At 29.1% G+C, this 10,244-nt stretch overlaps 1 protein-coding gene and 1 long non-coding RNA gene across 2 annotated transcripts in view; one reads left to right on the forward strand and one right to left on the reverse strand.

The window, feature by feature from the left end:
* Positions 1 to 3,397, reverse strand: part of LOC106683470 (uncharacterized) — an 11,213-nt gene extending 7,816 nt beyond the window's left edge. Inside the window, exon 1 of the long non-coding RNA XR_001343555.3 lies at positions 3,110 to 3,397. This is a non-coding gene — a long non-coding RNA (uncharacterized lncRNA). The remainder of the gene's footprint in view (positions 1 to 3,109) is intronic.
* Positions 3,398 to 3,610: 213 nt separating this feature from the next.
* Positions 3,611 to 10,244, forward strand: part of Mef2 (myocyte enhancer factor 2) — a 364,222-nt gene continuing 357,588 nt past the window's right edge. Inside the window, exon 1 of the mRNA XM_067052185.1 lies at positions 3,611 to 4,054. The gene's annotated coding sequence lies outside the window, so the exon portion shown is untranslated. The remainder of the gene's footprint in view (positions 4,055 to 10,244) is intronic.

Here is a 10,244-nt window from a genome sequence, read left to right on the forward strand (position 1 = left end):
AACAAACGAAAAACGACAGGACTTTTTGAATGCCCTGGTACAAAGCTTCCTTCTTGCCAATCGCCCTATATGCTGTACCTGCCTGGGGACAAAATCTCACGTACTCACATCTTAAATTATTGGAACAGGCACAATAAACAATAGAGGAGAGCTCTATTACTTGTGAATGGAGCTTATAGGACTGTGCCAACTTCAGCCTTGCAAGTAATTATGGGTCAACTGCCAATAGACCTTCAAATCCAGATTGCCATCGCCAAGTACAATATTAAGAAAGGCTTGCCGGCCCGTGTTGGGTCAAGTTGTTTTGTCAGCTCTAGCGGAAGATTTGAGGAAGTTTCTAGTAGAATAGATGACATTGTCTAATCAGAATGGCAGAGGAGGTGGGATAACTGTGCAACTGGAAGACTGACTCATGAGTTCCTCCCAGATGTCAGAAAAAGGGTAAAAAATGAATGGGTTGAGACAGACCACTGGACGGTACAGCTTCTTACAGGGCATGGCAACATAAATTCAAAGTAACACTTCTTCAAAAAAAGGAATGATCCTAACTGTAACTGCGGAGCCGTGGAAGACGTAAAACATATTATTTTTGACTGCCCTATGTACACTTGTGCCAGACTCGCTTTAGCAGGTGAATTCTCCTTGCTTGATTGGCCCCCTAAGTCTCTAGAAGAACTCGTGGCGACTCCCGATATGTTTGGGGCATTCAAAAAGTTTGCAAAGGTGTTCCAAATAAAAGCCTGATTACAAAATGACTAATATAATTGACTATATGTTTACAAATGTAACAATCATAAGTATGTAACAATTCTATGTATACATAGCAGACCCACTTGAATGTAGGTAGGAAGTTACTGGAGCCCTGTTTAGTGGGAACAGCTCTCCAGTTGCAGGCAACCCAAATAGCTTTGCTGTTAAAATTAGTGCCCCATTGATATAAAGATTAAGCAATGCCTCACTTTGGTCCAGAGATATTTGGACCAACGTGAGTGCAGGCCTGAACACTTGGGAACTTTGCTTCCTGTGATGCAGGAAGCTTGGTGACCGAGTCCTTTCTTGACAGAATATTAAAGTGTTAGGAAGTTTGGAACGTACCACTGATATAGGGTTGCCCTAAGGTACAGTGGGGGGAAAGAAGGATAAAAAAAAAATAAAAAAAAGAGAGAGAGAGAGAGGTAAAATTATTCCCACGTCCATTTATACCGACAATTAGTTTATATTGTTGTGAATAGTACAATATTAACTTCTACAGGAGCTGGGATCACAGACATGATAAGGTCTAATCGTGTTGAAAAGTGTCCTCAATCTAATTTGGAAAAACTAATTGGGGAACTTATAAAAACAGATAAATTCCTCTCTGCTTTACAAATGGAATGATGATTCCATTGTCACAGCAGTATAAAAAAATAAGGCACATTCCCTTTATTCAATACTGGAAGATATTCATTAATTCTGGAGCCACAAATAATGAAGTGCAACAACAAAAGTATTGGTGGAACTCATAGAATGAACCAACATGTAGACAAATATAGAACCAATTTGAGATTCGAAAAAGAGTACAGGTCTGTATTTCTTTGGTTACTAGATGTACTAGAACAAAATGATAGGCTCCTATACTACCAAATGAGGAAGATATCGTTAACCAACCAAAAATGGACTTATTGGCATTTGGGAGGTATTTAGCCAAGCCACTATTAACTTCAATCTATATTGCAGGGAAAAGACTACATAATATTGTATTATGTATTATTAAGCATTTATTGTGGAATTAGGTCAGTTTTATTGTTCATATATTTTTCCTTTTTTATCATCAGCATCAGATACATCAACAAGAAAATAATGAGACGTGTCTTGTGCCATTTAACTACTTTTCTAAAATGTTCAAACTGTAGTATTGCATTATTGAAAAATGTTTTTTTGAATATCACAGGAATACTCAACAATAAAATAAAATAAATAACCGACTATTTCAAATACTATAATTGCTAATTATTGTAATTATCAATTGTATAACGTAAATATACAATAAAAACAGAGCATTAATGTAATTTTTTTCATATTGTATCATATGACATGGTATGTAGATGGTATGGTGTTTTCACAACAGGGCCTCACTGGACTCTGAAATGATGTCTGATGACATTACTTAAAACGCCTTGGTAAAGACAATTTTTTATGAATTGTTATCAAAATTCCTGATAAAAAAATTATAACCACTAATGGATTAAGAAATATCCCAACAAGCACAGAAACAAGAATATATAGAAAACATTGATATTTTAAAACTTAAGCTCATATGACTTATAGTGATAGCAGATCATTTTCAGCTGAGGTTCAGGCAAAATTAGCTTAAATAAATACAAATAACTAGATGGTGTCTGATTATAACAGACAACAATGTTTGACTGTTTCCTTACCGAGATTAAGTGAGTATACATCCCATTGCCAAGATGGAATGACACTTGTGTACTAGTACAAATTTGGATAATAACTACTCATGTTTATGCAAGAATGTTACAAGTTTGATTCATGGTAAATCTAGTCTTCGATATTTAATCTCAGACTTCTATACTACTTTTTCTGAGAGTTCACTGTTAATGTTAACCAATTATCCATATTCCTAAATTCAATTACTAATGAAATCTTTAATTTTAGGAAGATAGTCTGGGTGACGGTCAATAAAAGTTTCAAAATAGTAAAAGAAAACTATTTATTGTTAAAGTTTCGTCTCACTTTGTTTAACTATAAACAGTTTTATTTTACTATTTTGATACCTTTATTGACCACCACCCGGACTATCTTCTTACAATTTACTTCATAAGACCAACTATCTTCTTCCAATATGAAATATTTAAGTTCACTGGTAATCCCAACATATAACCTGGTAATAATCTACCTAAGAATTATTCCAAGAAGTGAAGAAACTTGGATATCTACTACAAGGAATATTTTACAAATTATGCCCATATGTTTTGTCCTATTATGAAATTAAGTAAATATTGAAATATATTATAAATTTCTCCATGTCAAAAGATATGGTGATAAAAAAAATTTGACACTTAAATGATTCAATATATAGTTCAGTTAAAAAAAGAATAAAAATATATACCTTAATATACTTTCTATTAAGCACGAATATTTAACTATTAACAACCATACAACAGAATCCAAAGAAATCACTAACACCTACGATAGAAAAGGAGTCTAGTAACCAAATAAATCAAGATAATTCACAATAGAATCTTTAAATACGAGCCACGACTAGATTCAAACCTATTCTAGAGTACCATTATAAACTTAAGGGAAGTAACACTCTAGAACCTTAAGGAGCAGTTGTTTACTACCAGACAAAAATATTCCACTGATAAGAATTCTATCCAGTGCCTTCATAATGTTAACTTCTTCATTTCTTAATTACATTATTTTTGTAATATGCAGTCATTTCGTTGATCTTTGATATAATATTGCTAGTAACGCCTTTCACTAAATAATCACAATATATAGTATTCGAGACATATAGAGAAAAACAACTATATCAAAAATTTGTTATCATAGATAAAACATTTTAGGATGTAAGGTTTTATTAAGATATCTATTTAACCTTCTGCCTAGAAGGTACTATTTAGCAATCTGTCATTTGCAGATGATCTAATTTCCATGAGGTATGAACTGAAGGTCAATGTACGATATCCTAAGGATAAGAACTATCCGGCAAAACATAAGAAAGCAAGGTCAAACATAGCCTTCTGCCTGAGACCCTGTATGTTGGCGATCAATGATGTCACTATGACATCATCTTATCTCTTCTAGTGAACATTTCTCAGCCAAGTGTTTTGAATAAACGTTTCTGTTATGAGTTTTTCCTAGTTTGGTTCTTTTTATTAATTTAAGAAAATTTATATTGTATATATTAGTGGCGGAATGATATGTATTTTACTATATTGTGTTCTAAAAATTTTAAATATTTCTATTTAATTGTGACGTCAAATCAAGAATATTAAACACAGTGCATGCTTTGATCTTGAAAGAAGTTTCAGGGATTATCCTTTTCAAGGTAAACACTTTATGTACGCTATTATTCATTTTATAAACGCTACTATTTAATACCAGTGATTTGTTTATTATTCTGGGTTATAGATTGAACCGTGCCGTAAATGTTTATCAGTTGTAATTATTCTTGTTTATAGTTCATGTTTATTGCACTTGAAGTGACCATTCCAATGAACACTGTTTCTTAGAATATTATGAATCCATTGTATGTTTTGTTATGATAGTTCTTTAATAAACATTCCTCTGTTTGCTGAAAGATACATTCTGTCATATTTAAAAATTTAATTATACCAATATGTTTTTTTTACATTGCAAGTTATAAACAAATAATGTTTCCCTAATTGCTTTAATTATCTGTGGACTTTTAATTTGATCATTTTTATCCTATTTATCACTATGGATTGGAATGTTTATTATTAAACACGGAATATTGTCATGTTTTTATTTGTAGTAGCTTAATAAATCGGTTGATTTTAATGTCATTAGATTAATGATATTTAGGAAAATTTGTTTTTAACAGGCAATCTTAACATGGCAAACTAATTAATTACATAAATTAAAGTTCGGTTTTAAAAACTTAAAAACTCCTTTTGTCATCTGCTATGTATTTAATAATTGTTCCTACATTAATTTGGAATTAGTAAATTTACTCTTTGTCACTTGTAATGGTTTAATTTGATTGTTATCTGATGACTTTATACTGTTCTTCTTATTGATAAATAGTATTTTAAGGAAGCTTAAACTGTTATTTTATGTCTATGTGGTTGGAGTTTTACAATTATAGTTTTAATGTCCATTTATATACTTCATGATCTGCAGGAATATTGGTTTTATTTACCATCACAAACTGAAACCGATTGTTCTTAACTACAGGTTATGTAAACTGACAACTTTAACATAACTTGTTTTATATCTCATATATTCTTTATTTGTGATCTCATATTTAAAACACAGCCTATTTTAATGATATCCTGATCTATAAATTAAATACAAATATGGAATTAGTGTACCATCTTCTTCTTTTCTATGAGTATTTGGTTAAAGTAATTTTAAGTTCTAGAATGTCGGAAAGCTGTGCATTATCTTCTACGTATTCGTCTAGAATAGAAATAGTTGAATCTATATGAAAAATGTTTTTGTTTTTAAAACTGTCTTAAAAGTTTTGTCAAATACTCTAGTATACTTATTTCCACTTAAACTTTGAAAACATATGTTATGTATGGTCCTAAAATTAAATAATATTATCACTGAGACCTGCTCATCTTAATTTTTATTTCAGTAACTGAAAGGAAATGAATTGAACCATTATGTCAAAGATTGATGCGTAGCTTTGCGAATTTCTTCGCAGTGTTGTTAATGGCCTGAAGCTAAAAACATGTTTAGTTTTCATAGGTTTAGTTGTGTCTTTAGGTTCTTATTTATTTCATTTATTAGTAGATCATAATATCAGTAATTATTTGTATTTGTAATTTTTTCCTTCTTGAGATATATTTTTGTTTTTCATATTGAATATTTATCTATAGATAGTCGTTCTCTAATTGTTACTAGTTGTTTAATCCATATTGCTTTTGTAAATTTCTGTTATTTTATAAATATTATTCTATGTGTATGTTGTCATAAAAATTTACCTGTGGATTCACTATAAAAATATGTTATTTTTACTGTACCATATTTAAAGTATTTAAAAAAAATGTTGTGAGATATTAAAATTGGTTTATTTTTAAATATTTGTTAATATGTAGTTTTTTCCATTTATAATGTTTCAACTCAAAATTTAAATATTGTTTTGACTTATGCATACTTTGATGGGTACGTTAATATCAGTGGAAATTTTATTTCATTTAATTTATTTTGGTTCGTTTTTCTGATAGATGTTTTAGATAATTCATCATAATGAAATTGGAGGTTGATTTATTATACTTTTGATTAATTTAAACTCATCGATGTATACATAATACTTTCCTTAAAACATAATGTAGCTTGTTGGTTTGCATTATTTTTTATGAATGTTATATTGTATTAAAAACTAAATGTCCAAATATTTTTATGAATAGGTTTTATTGGTATTACTCTTGAGAATACCATAGTATGTGTGTAATGCGGCCAAAGATTCAGGCAGTCATGGGTTCCCACCTCTGGTTCTAGTTTCGAACCTAAGCTGTGGGTAAAAAATGATTGAACTAGGGTTGAAAGATGTTCATGAGGCATACTTAGCCTGTATGGAGTGAGTGTCTGATTCTTTAACTAATTAAGAGAAAAACATGATTGAGTATGATATCCTAGCCAGATCACCTCCTTGCATGACCATTGGTTAAAAACACCTATTCCCTATCAAGAACTAAATTCAAGAGGCTTCTTTGGTTGTAGTGTTACAGGTTTTATTTATTTATTTTTTTGTAAATATTTTTGCTGCCTTATTCTTCATGTTTATTGAGACATTTAAAATATAACTTTCATTTCATCAATTAAAGCAAATTTATTTTTTCCATCTCTATGTTGACTTTAACCTCAATGAAGTATGTAGTAAACTCCATGCTTTGTTCAAAATCACTTTTACATTTGTTTTAAATAAACCTTCTTTGAGAATGTTGGATGATAATTTGAGAGTAGTAGCTACTGGTTTGTTTTTCTTATGATAAATTAATCATTGTGTACTTACGTAACAATTATGTGTGTAGTAATTTCTAACTTAGGAGTGTTATTTTTTATTTTATTAGCTCTGAAAGTTTGAATGTGGTCCTATACCCAAAAGTAAGTACTTCCTTTCTGCACCAACTGTTGATAATGTACATTCAAGCATCAAGCTAGATTGCAAACACCTTTATTTGAACAAAAATTTATTCCTTAGTGAACAATATTTTGTTTGTTATTCTAGATAATTTTTATTTGTTATATATATGATTGATGTTTCATTAATCATATTTTTGTTTTTAATATAACACAAATAATAAATTATTGCTCTGTAATTATTGAGCAATATTCATTTCCAATCTTAAGATTAAATAATTATAATACTTTAAGCTATTTATTGTATTAACATTTTTTTATTGAGGCTGATTTGTTACATGTTTATTCTTGATTAAATAAATCAGTCTATCTATTTCTTTTTTTCGTTCAATCAATTATTCATTGACTCAGTCTTATAGAATTAAAGAATGCATATTCCTGAATTGTATGACCAGGTCTATGAATTTACATTTTGTGGTTGCAGTAAGACTTTAGAAAAATAAATTAAATGTTTCTATTTCTGATTGTTTTAAGTTAAATCAAGTCTCCTCAAAGTAATATATTTTAGGCTCAAAGTGAAGTAAAAACAAAAAAATAAATATCAATAATGCATGGCTTCACATAAGGGACAAGGTTTGCAAATCGATTGGTAGTTATTACAATCTGTAGAATTATTATTATGCTACTTAAATATATATGAAGCTATTTACTTAGTTATCCCATTTTGAGTTTAAGCCATTTTGACCCCATCTGTTTTTTTGTTAAGAACTCGTTAACATCTGCTTGTCGATGATAACAATAATTATAAAACATCTACTTTTTTTATGTTTGGCTTGTTAGTTCGATATTTTTGCAGGTATCTAAATGAATACTATTCAATTATTGTTAATAGGTTCCCTGAATATGGGACCTTATCTTTATTCAGTTACTTACATAACTATGCAAGTACCACCCTTTATTCACTAATTCTTTAAATAAATTTTCATCTTCATGATTTCATTGTTCTTAAAAAATAAATTGCTGGGTTATAGAAGGTTAATTAAATATTATATATTTAATTTATGTATATATAGTTGACCGTAAAAATTGATATACCCTGACCATCTTCCTATATATTATATATTTAAGCATAACTAAAAATATTTTCATAAAATTTACACATATCAAGAACTTAAAAAAAATACTTGTATTAAATGAAAAATAAACCAATAAATTTATGGTTAGCTTAGAAATGGATAATTTAGAATTTCATTTGAGGTTTGAGTGACCATAATAAAATTACTATATTTCATTAATACTATTATCTAATTTTGGTTTTTCAGGAAAACTACAGGTGTTTTTAATTTTGAATAAGATTTGTCGCTTTTAATTTTTAACCTTGAATTATTTATTCTGATTGAAAAGCACGAACTTCATTCAAAGAAAACTTAATGAATTCGTATCAATTTTTCATTAGTCTCCGGAAGGTTCCTAGTTCAATACTTGTCTCCTATTTTTGTTTCCATTAATTCAAAATCTTAATTTGGTTGGTCTGTAACCATTCAGAATTTGTTCACTATCACCTACCGATGGGATTAAATAGCAAATAAAAACAATTATTAAGAAATTAAAATTATTATTCATGTAAAAGTTTAATGTTTACAACAGTTCATAAAAACTTCTCTCAAACACTCACCCACATTTTCTCATTCTGTTGTTTTTATGTATATCTTGTTCTTTGACACATGTAGCATCGATGTTATAATTTTGGCCTAATTGATCTAGGACATCGACCCTGTACTTCCGTGCTTCTTTTTTTCGGGGGAAAATTTAATTGGAATTCCCCTGTTTTATTTTTCATGATTATTTTGTCTGTAACCGCGTTCAAAATGAATTAAAACTTTTTAACAGTGAAGTACTCCAAGAGTTAACATCGAAAATTCTACAAATTTTGAAAAAAAATATTAAATAAAAAGAAAAGTGTACTGTTTTTTTTTTTTTTTTCAACTGACGATTTATGGATACAATCATCACCCACTCTACATCAAAGGTTTGGCGTTTGTTTATTTTTTAATTTAATCAAACACTTCCAACATGTTTAGGTTGGAAAGGAAGATACTAGGTGTTTATTCCGTTTTATGAAAAACAAATTATTTTAGTTAAAACATACTTAACTCGAATTTCATAATATGCCGTCATGTATTACTTTAAATTTTTTCTCTCTAATATTATGTTTTATGAAATATAAGCAGCGGAATTTCTTGGTTGTTTATTTGAAGTTTTACAATTATTGAGTTATTAAGTTACGAATATAATTTAGGCAGTACTATGTTTTAATAATAATAGTCATTTAATCATTCCCGATCAAGTCATACGATTCTTGGTTAAAGTAAACAAAAATAAAATAATTAATTAAATGATCAATTAAAAATAAATACAACAAAAAATGTCATCTTATTACGCTTTCGTAGGTTAGATGCATATGTTTTGGTTTTATAAGAAGGATAGAGGTTTAATACGATTGAAATTACATAATCGTACCAGATGCGGGGGCATTGTTGGACTATTAAAATGATTTTAAATTAATATAGTAGCTAAAGGGTTACGCCACCGGTATTACTTATATAATATTATAGGTTTGTTTGTTAGTACTATATTACTAATATCATATTGACTTCTATATCTCCCTCTCTTTCCCCTTCTCCCACCCCTCCGACTATAAACATGAAATATTACGCATCTTCCGGCTTGTTGAATTCTCAAGAACAGATACCAGCTCCGTCTTAGCTTCTTACAATTAAAAGTTATCATGATTGATTTCTTAGTTAAATTTTATTTTAAAAATATTTTAATGATCTGTGCTACCATTACTGTTTTATTTGGGGATTCCTAAATCTCAAATCGTAAATTGTTAATTGTTAATTTGTTTTTAAAAAGATTGTCCTGGTGTCTTATTGTCCATATTTTAACGTTTTGCCTTTTTTTCTAAAAGCGAAAAGTTAACTCACTAACGTTAGAAACGTTTTTCATTAGGATGCGTTTGTTGTTACAATAACACCAATAAATGAAAATTATTTCATTTTTGCCGACCAAATTTCAGGGCTGAAAACAAAAAACGAGATAACAATCATAATATAGTGGGAAAATAATTAAACTGTATAACTAGAAATTAAGAAGATAGAAAATGATACTAAAAGAGTTTTTTCACTACATTTTTGTTATCTCGTTTTTTGTTTTCAGCTTCGGTGAAGGCCTGAAATTTAGGCCGAAACGTCGGCACAAATAAAATAAGTTTCCCCTATTTGTGTGTTATTATGCTACTGACAATTTTCAGGTTAAACAATATATTGGCCAAAGCAGTGTGATCGCGCTTACTTACACCTTATACATGATTACATACTGAGTATATGTAAGAACAATAAATAAAATAATAATATAATGTATATCATTGCTATCTATATATACATTATATTATTTTTTTAATATAA

The sequence above is a fragment of the Halyomorpha halys genome, unplaced genomic scaffold (genome assembly GCF_000696795.3).
Source record: "Halyomorpha halys isolate HHAL.00 unplaced genomic scaffold, Hhal_1.1 Scaffold27.1, whole genome shotgun sequence".
Taxonomy (NCBI): Eukaryota; Metazoa; Arthropoda; class Insecta; order Hemiptera; family Pentatomidae; genus Halyomorpha; species Halyomorpha halys.